Source organism: Canis aureus, chromosome 24, assembly GCF_053574225.1.
Source record: "Canis aureus isolate CA01 chromosome 24, VMU_Caureus_v.1.0, whole genome shotgun sequence".
NCBI lineage: Eukaryota > Metazoa > Chordata > Mammalia > Carnivora > Canidae > Canis > Canis aureus.
Genome location: NC_135634.1, coordinates 41,481,060 through 41,491,615, shown reverse-complemented (window position 1 = coordinate 41,491,615; position 10,556 = coordinate 41,481,060). Strand labels below are relative to the sequence as shown.

General features: G+C 42.6%; 1 protein-coding gene across 7 annotated transcripts in view; it reads left to right on the top strand.

Annotated features, from left to right (window-relative positions):
- The first annotated feature begins 1,956 nt into the window (after window positions 1–1,956).
- The window catches only part of LOC144296135 (thiamine transporter 2-like), a 42,358-nt gene continuing 33,758 nt past the window's right edge, over window positions 1,957–10,556 (top strand). The window contains exons 1-3 of one of the 7 annotated variants that reach the window (XM_077869064.1): window positions 1,957–2,871; window positions 3,287–3,424; window positions 4,759–5,063. The gene's annotated coding sequence lies outside the window, so the exon portion shown is untranslated. The remainder of the gene's footprint in view (window positions 2,872–3,286; window positions 3,425–4,758; window positions 5,064–10,556) is intronic. The other 6 variants (XM_077869069.1, XM_077869068.1, XM_077869065.1 and 3 more) reach the window with 6 other exon arrangements.

The following is a 10,556-nucleotide window of genomic DNA, read 5'->3' as shown; positions in this document are numbered from 1 at the left end:
ACTTTGCATTGCTGCCATGCACACTTACCATTCAGGTTGGCCAAGGTGAGAAAAACCCCCGGGTGCACCCTGTTGCCATAGCAAAATTTAAGCAGAATCACTTAGGGTTGTTTTCCACACTTTTTATTTATTTTTTTTAACCTTTTACCCCCTTCACTTATTTCTCCCACCCACCACTACCTACCAGTTCCCTGTATCTATGATCTTGTTTTCCTTTTTTTAATCCCATGTATAAGAGAGATCACTTGGTATTTATCTTTCTCTGACTTATTTCATTTAGCATAATGCCCTTTTGGTCTATTCATGTTGTCACAAATGGCAGGATTTCCTTCTTTTTTTAAGATTTAATTTATTTATGAGAGAGAGAGAGAGAGAGAGGCATAGACACAGCAGAGGGAGAAGCAGGCTCCATTTCATGCAGGGAGCCTGACGTGGGACTCGATCCCAGGTCTCCAGGACCACACCCTGGGCTGAAAGTAGCAGTAAACCGCTGAGCCACCCAGGCTGCCCTCCTTTTTTTTTATGGCTGAATTATACACATACACACATAAACACACACACACACACACACACACACACCACAATTTCTTGATCTGTTCATCCACCAACAGATGTTTTCTGTGTTTTATTAAGAAATTTGGGCAATAGCTACATGGTGAATGGAAACAATAGTGATAGTAAAAGAACAGGGTAATAGTAATAAAAATAGCTTGCATGCTGGTGCAGAGCATGAGAAGTACCAAGTTGGGAGACCACATGAATACCTTTCAAATAGAGTACTCAGAACGGTGATCACATTGGCTGGGCTCAGTGATCTTCAGGTTTGGGTTGGGTTTACGTCTTTGTCATATCCATTTCCTGCTTAAGAGTTTTTTTCAAATAAAAAGCCTTGACACCATTGGGTTGAAAGAGAAGGGGATTGAGTTCATAAACCAGTGATATTGTTCAAGAAAGTAAATCCTGGTGCACCCAGGTGATAGCAAGTGGAGAGATCTGGGAGCAGTCGCACGAGCTGCAGTCACAGGACAGGTGGCAGCAGCAGACCACGAGGACACTGCAGCAGCCCCCACAGAGCCACAGCAGCAGGGGCAGCAGGACGAACAGCAGCCCACCCAGTAGCACCTGCAGGTGTTACAGCTGCTACAGCTGCCACAGCCACTGCAGCCACTGCTGCAGCCACCGCAACTTCCACAACCACAGCACCCCATGGTGTCAGTAGAGAGGACTCAGGACAGGTGAGCAGGGAGACTCAAGGGGTGAGGGAGGTCTGATGACACCTTCTGCTGGGGGAGCTCCTTATGTGCCATCTTGAAATGGATGGTGATAGAACAACCCAGGACACATGACAAATGGTTCCTTCCTTATTATTTATTCCAACATCCAGAAAAGAATCTAGAATTCTTTCTCATTTATATTCTTACTGGGAAACATTCAGAGTTTTTACCACATGGAAGAAAGATGGTCCTTCTACTGGACAGAATTCACTTGCATGCTTTCCATAAGAATTATCTCATGTCAGGCAGCCTGGGTGGCTCAGCGGTTTAGCGCTGCCTTCAGCCCAGGGCGTGATCCTGGAGACCGGAGATCGAGTCCCACATCAGGCTCCCTGCATGGAGCCTGCCTCTCCCTCTGCCTGTGTCTGTGCCTCTCTCTCTGTGTGTGTCTCTCATGAATAAATAAATAAAACCTTAAAAATAAAAAGAATTATCTCATGTTGCTTTTAGAGATCTACAATGTACATATCTGGAAAATAGCTCACCTGGCAATGAAAAGCCAGAACCAGGTAACCAGGGAAAAGGTGCTCTAGAGTCTAGACAGCGTCTAGTCCTTTCCTGATGCATAGATTCTTCCTTACGTACCAAAACTTTTTTCATATGGAGTTGAAAAGTAAAAAAGCAAGATGAAAACAACAGCATTCTGACCTGACCATTGGATGTCTCTTTACTCTTTCAGAGGCTAAAAAACATCACTTGTGGAGGCTGAGGGGGGAAAGGTGGTGAGAGGCTGCCCTGGGAGTCTTCCAAAAACCTGTGGATCAAGGACTTCAAGCCACTGAGCACAACATTCTAAAGAAATTCTGAATTAAGTTCTTTCAATCAGGGACACCTGGGTGGCTCAGCAGTTGAGCATCTGCCTTCGACTCAGAGTGTGATCCTGGGGTGCTGGGATCGAGCCCCATGTCAGGCTCCCCATAAGAAGCCTGCTTCTCTCTCTGCCTATGTCTCTGCCTCTCTATGTCTCTCATGAATAAATAAATATTTTTTAATTTCCTTTAATCATAGCCATCTGGGGAAGATATTGGCTTGCATTTCCCCCCTTTCAGGCACCTATAATCCCCAAGAGATCAAGATCCAAAAATCAAGTCTCTGTTTGACTTTACAGAGGAATTTGGCTTTGGCAGCGTGTAGACCTCAGTGTCTGGACTCTGCCCTGACAGAGTCCAGGAGGGAGGTGGGTTAGAGGACTCCGAGCTGGGCAATCTCAGATACTGGCAACAGGAGAGGCAGAGAGCAGGACTCTCATCCAGAAAGAACTAAAAACAAACCAAACTGAGAAAAAAATAGATTGTTGAATTTGCCAGCCTCCTATCACCCCAACAACGGAAGAAGGAATGAGACTATCTGATGTGGTATTTGATGGAGCTTCCAGGGGATTTGTTTTCTTCTGCTTTGTTGGTGCTGTCAACTTGTCCCGCTGAAAATATTCCTGCATGCTGCATGACTTGAAGTTTCTTCATGTTTTTGTACCTGTTTTCTCATCTATAAAATGAGGACAAGAACAGTCTTACTTCATAGGATTTTTTTGAGGATTAAATGATCTAGGACATGCACATCAAGTACCCAGGGGTACTCAGCACACAGTAAAGGCTTGGTAAGTCTTGGATGATATTACTATTAATAATCATTTTTCTAAATGTGAGATGTCCAGGCATACACAGTTTCTTGGGCTGCCTGAGTTTTGATTGAGAGACCATATTAGTAACATCTTTCTAGGACACTCGCAATTCAAATATCTTATGGAACTGCCTAATTATAATGCAGAGCAGACGTATAAGTTTTGGAAACTACAACCATTGCTCTAATGGAAAAAAGAGAACAGACTGTCTGCATGAGGCTGAAAACTTTGAATTGCCCTAGTGGAAATTCCGTCTAAAGTAGTAACACCTCTTATTAATAATTAATTCAGTGCTTGATATGAACCAGGCATTGTTCTAGTTCCTGCAGTTTGCTTATTTTTAATCAAAAGTCTTCAAAAAAACCCACACTACTTCATTTTCTATTTGCAGTGGAGAAATAGAAATTAAACAACTCTTCTGACTTCCTCTAGCGTCAGCTTCTGCTCCATCCGATCCTGGCCCAGATTAGAACAACATATGCTGGCTTTATCTAAATTTACCACAGTTTTCCTGCTTTAACATTAAAGAGTAAGTTACAATGTTATTGTATTTGAAGGTATGTGAAATTTAAGTGCTCATATTTCCATTTTCAGGTATCCAATTTTGATAGTCTGTAACTTTCTAGTCAGAGTTTATACTGGGGTCACTGTAGGAACTGGTGGGTTATCAAAAAGAGTATAAAGCATAGTTGCTAAAATAATTTAGGCATCTTGGGTAATGGGAAGCAAATTTTGCAAATTTATTTTCACCAGTTTAGCTCTTCCAGACCTTCAAAATTTAAAAAAAAAAAAAAAGTCTGGAATTAGGGGCAGAGCAATATTATGGAACTTAGCTGTGTCCACTCCACCGACCACTAGTAGAGATGCCACATTTGAGTTTCTCCTCCACAGGCAAGGTGACTCAGAAAGCTGAGGGTATCTTAGAGGGTAGAGGGATCTACAGTACCCACAGCAAATTCCTATTCAGGTCCTACACTCTGTTCCCTTCTACTAAACACAAAATGTGGGGCTCCCTGGGTGGCTCAGTGGTTTAGCGCCTGCCTTTGTCCCAGGGTGTGATCCTGGAGTCCCCGGATCAAGTCCCACATCGGGGTCCCTCTGTGGAGTCTGCTTCTCCCTCTGCCTGTGTCTCTGCCTCTCTCTGTGTGTTTCTCATAAATAAATAAAATCTTTAAAAAATTAATAAACACAAATTGAGAAACTTGTCATTTCTTTTTATTTCCTTTCCTATCTTTTGAAATGATTATAAGGACAATTGACCTAATCTAAGAATGTACACGAGCTTCAAGGTTATTATATAAAATCCACAGTGCTGTCGGGCTAATGAGTGCCAGCCCTGTGAGCTACACCCACACAGAGGGAGAAAAATGCTGTCCGGAAGCCAGCTGCAAATGTCTGGAAGGAGGTAGTTCAAAACCAGATGTAAGTGATATGACAGGGAAAAGGAGGCAGCGCCTTAACAATGGCCACAAAGAGATGCAGATGCCTCAATCTTCAACCCGAGAGACCAAGTTGCTTTGGGGATCCTAGAATGGGAGAATTTCACAAAGGAAATGGAAGAAGGGGAGCAAAACACATCCAGCTTTGGAGATAGGAATTAAACTAAAATGTCATGGAAAGAAAAGGCAAGTGTGTGCACTCAAAAATTCAACCCGACTAGATGTTCCAGGGGAAAAAAAAAAAAAAATGTGACTTTGATAAACCCCAGGGAGTGAGATTAAAATAGGAAGCTAGCAAAGTAATAGCAGGAATGTGTCTGACCGGGCTCCTGGCCACTCACAAAATGCGATGCTGAGAAAATCCAAAGACTTAGCTTCTCCAAGTAGTTGTTAATATGATAGCAGTGATTTATTTTTAACACAGGGAACGATCAATGCTCTGCCGATGCAAAGGTGGAAGTGTCCTCACTCTGTGCTAATGAACTCTGGTCCTTCCTGTCTGCTGAGGATTGCAGTATGCCACGGCGTGCCACGGCATGCTTCATTGTTCAATCAAGATTTTCTGCAGCTGTTACAGATCTGCCCTACAAACCAGAACTTTGAGTTCGCAGCTGATGGCGGCTGGCCTTGTGTCCCTGTGGAGCAGAGGACAGAGCACCCCGCTCACCTTGTGAACCCCGTTTCCTCCTGTATAAAGCCTCCTCTCCTCTCACTTTTCAGACCATAAAGGTAAGCCCAGACCAGCTTTATTTATCTGCTGGAGGAAGCAGCTGATCAAAGACACCTTTCTACTTTTTTGCTTCAGACACTGGTTTCACCAAATACAGGACCACTCTCGTTTCATCTTATAGGGCAAAACAAAGTATGGAAAAGGACTCATTCCTGGGGGGGCGGGGGGGGGTTGTATCAGAACAGAGAGGGCAAGAGTAAAATAGTAATTTGTACAGCATTCTTACTTGCATTCCTTGCTATGGAGAAGATACATGAGTCAAATAATAATTACAATGTCACTGCTTCTTATAATTTGCCCAAGGTTGGAGGGGGGCTGCAACATTTAATCCAGATCATATACTCTTAGGTGTAATAATAAAGGCAAGGCATCCTTGGAGCAACCTCCAAAGCTCTGCTAGTGGTGCCAGCAGCTGGAACAGGAAGTTCTGGAAGCAAGGACAAGAAGGGGTCTACACCTCCTCACATTCATGGGATAAACGTGGCTTTCAATGTGAATGCTCTTTCCCTCTTCTTCAGTTCCCCTAAACTTTCAATTCAGGAACCTTTACAGATGGGAATTAAGCACCATGTCACTGAAAGCCTGACACTGGAGATGTCACTAGCACCAAATAGTACAGGATCCCTTTCGCCCAAGGAACAGCTTGTAGGGGCTTAAACTGTCCAAAGAAAACTTTGTAAAAGTCCACTGAACTGATTTCAAGAGTGCATGCTGCATTATTCAGCCATGAAAAGAATGAAATCTTGCCATTTGCAAAAACATGGATGGACCTTGAGGGTATTATACTGAGGGAAATAAAGCAAACACAGAAAAACAAATACTGTATGATTTCACTTATATATGTGGAATCTAAAAAACAAAATAAATAAATGAAACAAAACAGAAACAGATCACTGATACCTAAGAGAAATAGAGGAGGAGGGGAGGGGGATGGGCAAAATAGGCAAAGGGATGAAAAGGCACAAACTTCCAGTTTTAAAATAAATAAGCCATGGAAATGTACTATACAGCATAGGAAATATTCTTAATAATACTGTAATAAATTTGTATGGTGACAGATGGTAAGTACTTTTATTTTGAGGATCATTTCATAATGTCTAAAAATATTAAATTGTTATGATGGACATCTGAAACTAATAGGATATTGGATGTCAATTATCTTTCAATAAGAAAAAGGGAATGCATGCTACATTTATTATCAGTTGGGGTAATACATGGTATTTAATATGCTCATCATTTTTTTAAGATTTATTTATTTATGTGAGAGAGAGAGAGAGAGAGCACAGGCACAGGGGGCAGAGGGAGAGAGACAGAGAATCTCAAGCAGACTCCCCACTAAGTGGGGAGCTCAACACGGAGCTCAATCTCACAACCCTGAGACCATGATTTGAGCCGAAATCAAGAGTCAAGACATGTAGCCAACTGTACCACCCATGCTCCCCAGTGTTCATCATTTTAGATGGCAACCATAAGTTCTACACCACACAATTCTGATTTGGGAGGTAGCCAGCAAAGACAGAGGAGAAAGTAAACAAGACCTGGGAACAACTCGAAAGGAATGAGAGATGGAAACTTAAGACTAGCATGCCCCACCCAAAGGGTACAAGGAGAGTTCAAACCTCGCATCCTTACAGAACTGGATTCTAAACGGCATGACCATGGGCCAGCTGCATTCTCTCTCCCAGAATGTCTGCTTTCTCATCTCCAAGTGGAGATAATATCTAATTTGTGAACTTTTCAGAGGATTAAAAACAAAACATAGAAAGCATGTCATATAAATGCCTGCCCAAGCAGGTGTCAGGGTAAATAGGCCCTACCAGAGGTATTATTTTTACTGCTTATTGACAGTACGGGTTAGGAAGAATAGATTTGGTTTTGATGGAGAATTGCATGCTTGGAGTACACGCTGAGCACTCAGAATCTCAGGAAATGTGGATAGATAGGCATCGCCGGATTCAAGTAGGTCACTAGAAGTAATATTTATAGGTGGTTATTCAAACTAAGGGGGTATCACAAGAAGACAGGTTGTATTTCACTACCCAAGTCCAAGTGCTTCCAGAGGGTATGAAGGGGATGAGAGTCTTTGGTGGGCTGAAAAATTTCAGATGTCTATGTGCATATATCTTTTAAACAGGGTAGCCCTGCCACACACCCCCTTGTGCAACGCTAAACCAGGCAGGGTGCACACCTGATACTCAAGTGGTCCCTTTTGGGGAAAGCAGTCTGAGCAGAGGTATCAGAGAAGTCCTCAGCTTGGAAGTGGGGTGCATCAGAATCCAGAGGATCCCTGAGTAACTGCTGAAAATTGCATTCAGGAGATTTCAGTACTCCTTCTTTGAAGGGCATTCCAGGAACTCCATGGAAGATGGGGAAAGCCTTACTGGAGAACTCAGCTTTAAGTCCAACAGACAAGATCAGGAATGCAAAATCACCAACTAAGAAATGTACTCTGAAGAAACCTTAGGATGAGGCTTTTTCCACAGAGAAGTGATCAAAACATGGAAAAGCAATAGAGTTTAGGGCATTGGCATGATTACTGTAGAAATTATAAAGGAGAGAAGGCTGGGATATTGGAAGCAAAACAGGGATATCCCAATGGCACAAAGTTGATGACATAAGCAAGAAGAGGTCATTGTAGACAGAGCCCTTGACTGGATCCCTTTTTTAGAGGGAGAATAGGATGTGGCCATGAGAATGAGGAACTGAGGTAGAATGGGAAAAGGGATCCTTGGAAATGAGAAGACTGAGGAACTGGGAAGATGAGACACATTTAAGGTGGATATTGAAGAACTGTAAGATAATATCAGGGATGAAGAATTGATGCCAAGGATTTGGAAGATGGAGGAAGAGAGAAGGGGCAATCAGTGTCAGCAACTAGACCATGACAAAGTGGTCAAGTTAAGTGAATTCCAAAGAAGTGAACATTTTTATTTTCTGCCACAAGATTGAGAATAATTGTCTGGAGGCAGCATGGAGGATCAAGGACAGCATCAACTACCACATGTAAACACCCAAAATCACAGCTAGAAAATGATGGGGTTGATATTTGAACTCAAGAACCTGGAAAATACTAGCAGCAGCCTTGCTCTGCTTAGTTGAGGGGTATAACTTCCATCTCCTTCTCCCTCAATATCACCCCCTCCATGTCTATATATTCTTGCCCAATCCTGGCACTTTTGCCTAGTCTACTCCTCCTCTGTCCAAGGAGGCAGTGGTGTTCTCCCACCCCCATCAAGTGGAAGATTGTGTTTCTTCTAGTAGGTTGATCTCTGATTTTCTCAACCCAAAATTCAGAGGGCAGAGGAATTTCAACCTCTCCAGGACAGTAGGAATAGCTATAAGTCTGTGAAGGTCATGAAGAAAAAAGACCAGAATTTTAGGTCCAAGTTCAATTATGGAGTTGTGCAAACAACCCATGGTCAGGCTAGACAGAAGCATAATGAATGAAAGAAGAGAGTGGGCTTCTTGGAGCACAGAAAACAGATGACTCCCAGTCAGGCTCATTGAGAGCTCCGCACATAGTCATTTCATCAGCTGCTTACACAAGAAAGACCTAGAAAACCCCAGAAGCACTCCATATGGAAGAGCAAATCCCTACTGTCTGTAAAGTAAATGGAAAGCAGTTAACTACTGCCAAATATTTTTCATTGTCATCATTCCTGCTTATTGTTGTAATTCCGCTTCTGGTTTTTATTGCCACCTACTCTGTTTATGTAAGAGCTTTGGTGATAGAAACTTGATACGTATTTACTTTACCTCGAGGAAGAGGACAATCAATCTAATAGGTCTCCAAATAAGTCAATCTTCATGAGGACCCATCTTGTGAAGGGACAGAGTGGTAAATAATATGACATCATCTGGAAGGTCATCCCTCCCAAAGTTCTTCCACCAGGGAAATCTGAGATTCTATGCAAGGTTGCTTACTCTTTTCCAGGGAGCATCATCTTCTATGGTGAACATTATCTCTAACCTCTTTTCAAAGTGAAATTACCAAAGGACTCATTGATTGTCACTAATAGTAAATGTGAATGTACTTGTGGAAATTTGTATCTCTTACTATAGACAGCACCACTCCAGCTAAGCCAGGTGTTTAACACACGAATTCCTTAACACATCATATCTAGTGTCAGGCTTTCTTTTTTTAATAAATTTATTTTTTATTGGTGTTCAATTTGTCAACATACAGAATAACACCCAGTGCTCATCCCAAGTGCCCACCTCAGTGCCTACCACCCAGTCACCCCCACCCCCGTCCACCTCCCCTTCCACTTCCCCTAGTTCGTTTCCCAGAGTTAGGAGTCTCTCATGTTCTGTCTCCCTTTCTGAGATTTCGCACTTATTTTTTTTCCTTTCCCCTTTATTCCCTTTCACTATTTTTTATATTCCCCAAATGAATGAGACCATATAATGTCTGTCCTTCTCCGATTGACTTATTTCACTCAGCATAATACCCTCCAGTTCCATCCACATCGAAGCAAATGGTGGGTATTTGTCGTTTCTAATGGCTGAGGAATATTCCATTGTATACATAGACCACATCTTCTTTATCCACTCATCTGTCGATGGACACCGAGGCTCCTTCCACAGTTTGGCTATTGTGGACATTGCTGCTAGAAACATCGGGGTGCAGGTGTCCCGGTGTTTCATTGCATCTGAATCTTTGGGGTAATTCCCCAACAGTGCAATTGCTGGGTCGTAGGGCAGGTCTATTTTTAACTCTTTGAGGAGCCTCCACACAGTTTTCCAGAGTGGCTGCACCAGTTCACATTCCCACCAACAGTGTAAGAGGGTTCCCTTTTCTCCACATCCTCTCCAACATTTGTGGTTTCCTGCCTTGTTAATTTTCCCCATTCTCACTGGTGTGAGGTGGCATCTCATTGTGGTTTTGATTTGTATTTCCCTGATGGCAAGTGAGGGCGGAGCATTTTCTCATGTGCTTGTTGGCCGTGTCTATGTCTTCCTCTGCGAGATTTCTGTTCATGTCTTTTGCCCATTTCATGATTGGATTGTTTGTTTCTTTGGTGTTGAGTTTAGTAAGTTCTTTATAGATCTTGGAAACTAGCCCTTTATCTGATAGGTCATTTGCAAATATCTTCTCCCATTCTGTAGGTTGTCTTTGAGTTTTGTTGACTGTATCCTTTGCTGTGCAAAAGCTTCTTATCTTGATGAAGTCCCAATAGTTCATTTTTGCTTTTGTTTCTTTTGCCTTCCTGGATGTATCTTGCAAGAAGTTACTGTGGCTGAGTGTTGCCTGTGTTCTTCTCTAGGATTTTGATGGAATCTTGTCTCACATTTAGATCTTCCATCCATTTTGAGTTTATCTTTGTGTACGGTGCAAGAGTGCACTCTCTTGCGCCATCCACAAGTGTGTACCATACACAAAGATAAACTCGGGCTTTCTTTTATATCTAAGACTGTGCATGCATGCACACACATGAGCGCACACGCACATAAGCACACATGCACTCCCCACTGCCTTCTCCTTTTTCCTC